Genomic DNA, 6,216 nt, shown 5'->3' with positions numbered 1-6,216 from the left:
CTAGTTCGAGTCGGAGCGGCTTGGTCAGCGTCGGCTGACGACAAACAACAACTCTGCTGCGATGAACACACAACTGACTAGCAGGTACACAATTCGGTGGCGAGTACACAACTGAGCGGCGAATACAGAACTGTCCTAGCGCTCGCGACTCCAGCGCTTAAGAAGCCAGAAGCCAGCGGTGGCGCGCGCAGACTTGCGGCGATTTCCTGTATCGCTGGCGCTGCTTATGCGGACGGCGTCAGGACTTTGATGCTGCCAACCTTTTGGCAGCGGGCTCGGTTGGCATTACTGGCTAGGATATAACAGGTCAGGTGCACCGATGAAATACAGACTCAGCATACCAGAGAAATGATGGGGACACTCCGAATGGGGTGTTTCGATGCCTGTGGACGAATTGCAGCCCATTTTCCTCAGGAGCGGAAACCAGAGAAGATAGTGCTGTTAGACACTAGAGCCTGGAGTGAAGTCTTCGTTGCAGCTAATCCCAAAGCTGCCGTATCGGGTTCAGTTCGTGCTCTTGGCAGGCCAGTCAGATTCAGGTATGTTATTGTCCACAAACCATTACCTCACAGATGCTGCACTTTAACAGCGTGCATTGTCACGCTAACAGTAATCATCACCGCACATTTCCTCTAGTGCCCACAGTATCGACGATCTAAAATATCTTAATATCCTTCTACATCTAAAGTTTTCTTAAGGAGCACATCCTAATCACGAAAAATACTCCCATATCGTATATGACGGCAGGGAACATTCTCCAGGCAGTCGTCAAACCCAGACGCTTCTATCGGATTGCCACAGAGTACGCAGTCTGTTCAAAAAAATTCGGAAATTTTGCTCACAAAATATTTCTAAACTTACCTGTTACTTATTGAGCGCGGTCTCCTTCGAAATACTCGCTTCCATAGTTGATACACCGCTCCCAACGCCGTTTCGACTTCCGAAAGCAGTCTTGGTACGTTTCTTGCTGTATTGCGCGGAACGTCGTCTGCGAATTTTCATTAATCTCGTCCGTCGTTGCAATTCTTCGCTCTTTCAACGGGGCTTTCATCTTTGGAAAAGAAAAGAGTCCGCAGGGGCAACATCTGGAGAGTACAGAGGATAAGCCAGCACAGTGATTTCGTTTTTTGTGCAGTAATCACGCACTAACAGGGATGAAAGTGCGGGAGCGATACCGTGATGCAAGAACCATGGATTGCCTCATCGCATGTGAGGCCGTTTTGTTCTCACATTTTTTCACAGGCGTCGCAACACGTCACGGCAGTACCATCGATTAACAGTTTGTCCCTGTGGCACGAATTCATGATTAGAAGTAAAAAAAAAAAAAAAAAAAGCTATCAGCATGGATTTGACATTTGACCTGAACTGACCTGACGAGCTTTTTTTTTGTCCAGGAGAACATTTCCCGACCAATTGTGATGACTGCACCTTGGTTTCAACATCATAACCGTAGACCCATGTCTCATCACCAATTATGATCCTCTCAAGGAACACTAGCTCTCATTTGCGCGATCTACCCTTCGCAGATTGCGAGGAGAAGGTCTTTCTGGTCTTGACTCATGAACAGTGGGACGAATTTAGCGACAACACGATGCATTCCAAGATGGTGTGTCAGGATTTCATGACATCATCGACCTGAAATATTACTTTCTTCTGCAATTCTCGAACAGTCAGTCTTCGATTAAACTGAACTAAACTCCTCTCGAAAGGCCATGAAGGCCCAACGGCACCGACCGGTCGCCGTGTCATCCTCAGTGTCATTCTCAGCCCATAGGCGTCACAGGATGCGGATATGGAGGAGCACAGCGCGCTCCCAGTCGTATGTTAGTTTTCGAGACCGGAGCCGCTGCTTCTCCTCAGTTTGCCTCACAAGGGCTGAGTGCACCCCGCTTGCCAGCAGCGCTCGGCAGACCAGATGGTCACCTATCCAAGTGCTAGCCCAGCCCGACAGCGCTTAACTTCGGTGATCTGACGGGAACCAGTGTCACCACTGCGGCAAGGCCGTTGGCACCAAGTTTTCTACTGGCACGCACAATTTCGTTGACGTTCCAGACATGAGCGCCGTCGATAGAAGTCGAAGGGCATCCTGAACGGGGGTCATGTTTAACTTCCGTTTGGCCATTTTTAGACCGTTTGAACTATTCGTAACACCTATAGTTCAATTATTTTATCTTGGCGGCTCGCGCATGCCCGCCCAGACGCCGGAGATTGCTGCGTTGCCAGTTGCACGCGCCAAGAGAAGCAGCGCGATAGTATAGTATAGTATAGTTCGCAAACTTACGTTTAGGGGGGAGCGCGCAGTTTATGAAGTAAAGCCACCACGGCCGCATTAACCCTTTCGCTGCTATAGAGACGTGCTCCTCGCATTCCGCGCTGTGCGCGATTTTGTCATCACTGCACTGCTCGCCTGTGCAGACACAAGGTGTTCCGACTGCTTTGACACAGTTATCATTCGAATTCACAAAAACTATTTGGCCCAAAAATTTGATTTTTACACATCTTCTTCACTGATACCTTCCCCCCATAAATGACTTAATTTTGTTTCGATGTTCAACGCAGTTATTGTGCAGTATTAAATGTAGTAAACCATTGCACGAAATTTTGAAGAGTTTGCAGAGGTAAACGTCCACAGCGTATACTTTCCGTATGGTTGATTTTAGTTGCCACTAGAAATTTCAAAAAATTACATTGTTTTCAAATAAAGAAAATATTATGCACCGAACAAGGTTTGAACTCAGAACCCAAACAGCTTAACCATTACGCTAACGCAGCTCGTCATACTACAGAATTCCTTGAGGACTTTAAAGAATAAAATGACGCAAAATATCGACAAACACTGTTGGTATGACTATGAATTACTCACGTTTCGTCGAAGTACATCAGGAAATAAACAATTACCGCTGTTCTTTATAGCGAAAAAGCGGTTAGTGAGAATGAATTTCCTTGCTATCGCCTGAATTAGGAGGCTTATTGCTTGTTAGGTTTAATTAATTAATAGAATAAGAAGCAATTGGTATAAAGAATGCTTTTTCCCAACTTTCTTTTATAGAAAGTCTGCTATCAGGACATTGCTTTTGTTCAATTACTTTATTTATGACTGAACGTTTCTAACACTGAAGACATTCGTCCGTGCTCTGCACTGCAATCGAGCTCTGGCAACGTCGTTCTCTGTTCATTGGCTGACACTGTTTTGTGACGTCAGATGCGCAGAACGAACCTAAACACGGCCGCCGTTGTAAATGACGCGCACTTTAGTACGACTTAAGCACTCATCACCATACGCTTCCTGCATCATTTGGTGTGTCTTTGTAAAGGTAGACGCGTTGCCCCTCTAACTCTGCCATCTCGAAACCGGCAAACTGTGCGAGACAACGTTTTACTTAGTACAGCACTGAACAATGACTAACAGACGTACAACAATGAAACTTCAAGCGGTTACGCATTAAACACAGGCGTGTACAGGGATGCCAACCGCATTTCGCTTCGACACACCATCGGCGCGAAATTGCGAATGTTTCGGAATTTTTTGAACAGATCTCGTATCGCATGAATCATCATTCCAGATCACTTGTTTCCAGTCACCCACTGTCGTGCTGCTCGACCATTGTACCCAATTCTTTCCAACTCTCTACGCCAGCTGGACTGCTGGAAGCACTTTGGAGCTCACGAGTGACCCCTCCCGCTGTTTTCGTGACATTTATACAACCATCCTCTACAATCCTCGACAGTACATGAACTCTCCCTGCTCTTGGCGTAGCTGTGGTTGTTCCTTCACGTTTCCACTTCACAGTCACAGCACCAACAGTCGATTTCAGCAGCTTCAGACCGGTTAAAACGCCACAGCTTAGCAAAAGATCTGGCAGAGAACCCGAGAAAATCGCGAATCTCTTGCCCAACGTAAAGTCCCGAGCGACTGGAAAAAAGAGCAGGTGACACCCGTATATAAGAAGGGTAGAAGGACGAATCTTCAAAATTACAGACCAATATCCTTAACATCGGTATGTTGCAGGATTCTCGAACAAATTCTCAGAATGTAATGAATTTCCTTGAGACAGAGAAGTTGCTGTCCGTGTATCAGCACGGCTTTAGACAGCATCGCTCCTGCTAAATGCAACTCGCTCTTTTTTCACATGATATCTTGCGAACCATGGATGAAGGGTATCAGACGGATACCATATTCCTTGAATTCCGGAAAGCGTTTTACTCTGTGCCCCACTGCAGACTCCTAACTAAGGTACGGGCATATGGGATTCGTTCCCAAGTATGTGAGTGGCTCGAAGACTTCTTAAGTAATAGAAGTATGTCCTCGATGGTGAGTGTTCATTGCAGGTGATTATATCATCTGGAGTACCCCAGGGAAGTGTGGTAGGTCCGCTGTTGTTTTCTATCTACATAAATGATCTTTTGGATAGGGTGCATAGCAATGTGCAGCTGTTTGCTGATGATGCTGTGGTGTACGGGAAGATGTCGTCGTTGAGTGACTTTAGGAGGATACAAGATAACTTGGACTGGATTTTTGATTGGTGTAAAGAGTGGCAGCTAATTCTAAATATAGATAAATGTAAATTAATGCAGATGAATAGGGAAAAGAATCCCGTAATGTTTGAATACTCCATTAGTAGTGTAGCGCTTGACACAGTCACGTCGATTAAATATTTGGGCGTAACATTGCAGAGCGATATGAAGTGGGACAAGCATGTAATGGCAGTTGTGGGGAAGGCGGAGAGTCGTCTTCGGTTGATTGGTAGAATTTTGGGAAGATGTGGTTCATCTGTGAAGGAGACCGCTTATAAAACACTAATACGACCTATTCTTGGGTACTGCTCGAGCGTTTGGGATCTCTATCAGGTCGGATTGAGGGAGGACATAGAAGCAATTCAGAGGCGGGCTGCTAGATTTGTTACTGGTAAGTTTGATCATCACAGTGTTACGGAATTGCTTCAGGAACTTGGGTGGGAGTCTCTGGAGGAAAGAGGCGTTCTTTTAGTGAATCGCTACTGAGGAAATTTAGAGAACCAGCATTTGAGGCTGACTACAATACAATTTTACTGCTGCCAACTTATATTTCGCGGAAAGACCACAAAGATAAGAGAGATTAGGGCTCGTACAGAGGCATATAGGCAGTCATTTTTCCCTCGTTCTGTTTGGGAGTGTAACAGGAAGATGCTAGTTGTGGTACGAGGTACCCTCCGCCACGCACCGCATGGTGGATTGCGGAGTATGTATGTAGATGTAGATATAGACGTGACGAGCTTGTTTTGGTCTAGAAGAACCTTTCCCGACCCATTGCGACGGTTGCACCTTGGTTTTAACATCATAACAGTAGAGCCACGTCTCGCCACCAGTTATGGTTCTCTTAAGAAACATCTATCTCTTATTTGCACGACCCAAAAGCTCTTCATAGACTGTATCTGGTCTTGACTGATGAGCCGTGGGACGAACTTGGCGGCAGCACGATGCGTTCCAGTGTCAGGATTTCATGATGTGATCCAGTCTGCAGCTCGTGATCTAGTGGCTAACGTTGCTACCTCTGAATGATGGGGTCCCGGTTTCGATTCCCGGCCGGGTTGGGGGATTTTCTCTGCCCCTCATCATTTCATCATGATCATCATTTGTGACTGTGGTTAGATTGGACTGTGTAAAAATTGGGACTTTGTACAGGCGCTGATGACCCCGCATTCAGCGCCCCCCTCCCCAAACCAAACATGATGATGATGATGATGATGATGATATGATCAAACTGAAATGTTACAGTCCTATGTAATCTCTCGGACAGTCTGTCTTCGAATGTTACAGTCCTCTGCAATCTGCCGGCCGCGGTGGTCTCGCGGTTCTAGGCGCGCAGTCCGGAACCGTGCGACCGCTACGGTCGCAGGTTCGAATCCTGCCTCGGGCATGGATGTGTGTGATGTCCTTAGGTTAGTTAGGTTTAAGTAGTTCTAAGTTCTATGGGACTGATAACCACAGCAGTTGAGTCCCATAGTGCTCAGAGCCATTTGAACCATTTTTGAACCTCTGCAATCTCTCGGACAGTCTGTCTTCGATTGGCACGCACAATTTCGTTGACGTTCCCGACATGAGCACTGTCGATAAAACTCGATGCCGAGAGTCATCTTCAACTTACATTTGGCCTTTTTCAAACCGTGTGAACCACCATGCGTAACACCGAGCGCGGCTTAAGCCCTCATTAACGTAGGCTTCCAGCATCATTTGGTG

The 6,216-nt window shown here is 46.5% G+C and overlaps 1 pseudogene; it reads right to left on the bottom strand.

The window, feature by feature from the left end:
* Nucleotides 1-1,891: 1,891 nt before the first annotated feature.
* Nucleotides 1,892-2,009, bottom strand: LOC126210996 (5S ribosomal RNA; annotated as a pseudogene).
* Between the last annotated feature and the right edge of the window lie 4,207 nt (nucleotides 2,010-6,216).

The sequence above is a fragment of the Schistocerca nitens genome, chromosome 10, assembly GCF_023898315.1.
Source record: "Schistocerca nitens isolate TAMUIC-IGC-003100 chromosome 10, iqSchNite1.1, whole genome shotgun sequence".
Lineage (NCBI taxonomy): Eukaryota > Metazoa > Arthropoda > Insecta > Orthoptera > Acrididae > Schistocerca > Schistocerca nitens.
The sequence above is the reverse complement of the archived record's forward strand: the minus strand, read 5'-3'. Positions and strand labels throughout refer to the sequence as shown.